At 39.6% G+C, this 2207-nt stretch overlaps 1 pseudogene; it reads left to right on the forward strand.

The window, feature by feature from the left end:
* Positions 1-214: 214 nt before the first annotated feature.
* LOC125098804 (calcineurin B homologous protein 3-like) lies at positions 215-857 on the forward strand (annotated as a pseudogene).
* Positions 858-2207: the final 1350 nt, after the last annotated feature.

Genomic DNA, 2207 nt, shown 5'->3' on the forward strand with positions numbered 1-2207 from the left:
ATTATGTCATCTGCAAATAGTGACAGTTTTACTTTTTTCCTTTCTGATTTGGATTATGTATTTATTTTTCTTGCCTAAACACTTGACCTGAGTTCAGATCTGGCCCTAGAGTCCACACCATGTTGGACCCCAAGTCTGATCAGCTTCTGCAGAGCCAATGCCATCCCAGGCCCTACAAGCAATGCATTCCTCATGGTCCCTTCCATAGGGCACCATGGCTGCTGCCCACTCTGAGTCTGAGGGAGTGAGTGAGCTTGTGGGCAATAGGGCTTCTCAGTAGACCAGATCCAGTGGCTCAAGTGGAGGTTTAAGCAGCTAAGTGGAGACCAGCCCACTATTCCTAGGGAGGACCTTAATAAAGTCCCTAACCTGGAACTCAATCATATGGGATTCTGAATCCACCGTGCCTTATTTAACAACAGGAACCTTGGCAAAGGGTCTATCTGCCTGGCTTCTATCTGCCTGGCTTACAAGATCAACTCTGAGCACTTCCTGACCCACCATGTCATCCTTCTGACCCATCCACAGAACCAAGGAGAAAGAGCAGGTATAGCTATGCTAGAAAGAAAAGATGAGATTTCTGTTTTACATGTATGCAATGTCCACATCACCCTGGAAAAAATATGAAAATGTGGTCAAAGAGGTCTTGAGAAATTGCCACAAGGAGAAGGATTCTGCTCATTGCATTGCAGACAGGAACATGACGGAGGTGGCCAGCGTCTGCATGGGGCAGGTGGAGCAGGATCAAATGTAAGAGGTACCCTCAATGACCTCCTGAAGATCTCGCAGGGGTAGACATCAGGAACAAGATGCACATCTGCTTTGTTAACATGGAAACCATTACTCTTTGTAACTGACCCACCACCTTTCCAACAGAGAAATTGCACTTTGCACGAGGGCAGCCTCCCCATATGCATGGAGCATCTGAGGCGTCTTAGGCCTCTTTTTGCTATAGCTCTGAAAGTTTTCTTGTTGGTATGTTCTTATTCTATTATATATTGGGTTTGTGTGTTGGAGGTGGGTAAGGAAGCAGGAGAGGGAGACAGATAATTTTTCTTTTAGTTTAGAGGTTCCTGGCCCATGATAAAGCAAATTCAGACCTAACAGGTTGGAATGCATATTTTCCAGAGATTCTAGTCTTCGAGTAAGACACAGTAACTGGATAGGACATTGATGCTGACTCCCTGTGGGAGACGCAAGTGTTTTCAGTGCATAAAAAAAGGTTGCAAATGGATATTTAAGAGAAGTAAAGTGTAGACTGTAGCAGAACCTACTATTTCTCCCTAATATCTATGCTTTTTCTTCTATATTAATAGAAAAAAAATGTTAGTTGAGCACATGGCTCCTCATAGAAAGACTGTATTTCTCAAGATTACTTGCAGCTAAGTGTGGCTATGTGTCTAACTTCTCTTCCATAGAATATGGAACATATGCTCATATTCTATGGAACAGAAGTTACTAATCACTGTCCTTAACACCGATAATCATGTCTTTCTATTTCTTCTTTCTATAGTTGGAATAGGGATAAAATGGCAAAAACTGGAATAAGCATTTCAGACCAGAAGATGGAAGTTAGATATTGAGGGTGATGAGCAACAAGGTAGATCAAGTCTTGGCCCCCAGAGACTTCATGGAGAAAAGCCTTATTAACAAAGGAACTTCTACATGAATAAAATCAAATAATATAAATGAGCACTAAACTTTTATAATGTTTATGGCTATTTGTTTCAATAGCAAGACCAATACCCTAACTAATGCCGTCAGGTTTTGGAAATTAAATTTGTTTACTGTTTGACAGGTAATTTACTTAAAAAATAATGTCTATGATTAAAAAAAAAAAGTCCACAAATAATGGGCAAGAAAAGAAAAAAATGTCCTTAAAGTACATACCACCAAGTATGGCTTCAAAACCGGATCATTATGAGAATACCTTCCTGATGTTTTCATGTCCAAAGAATGTTTCAAAAACTTTATAACCAGAATAATTGCTTTCTGTATATGAAAGAACTAAAAATCATTCTCAGCTGGGAAAAGACTAGAAAGGACATATTACCCATACTACCTCACCAATAGTTTTTTTAATTAAAAATATACTTATCAGATGTGAATATGAATTACATCACCCTCAAAATTTATACGCTGAAGTCCTAACCTCCAGTACCTGAGAATATGATCTTATTTGGAAATGGGATAATCGCAGATATAGT

This window comes from Lutra lutra, chromosome 4 (assembly GCF_902655055.1).
Source record: "Lutra lutra chromosome 4, mLutLut1.2, whole genome shotgun sequence".
In the NCBI taxonomy this organism is placed as follows: Eukaryota; Metazoa; Chordata; class Mammalia; order Carnivora; family Mustelidae; genus Lutra; species Lutra lutra.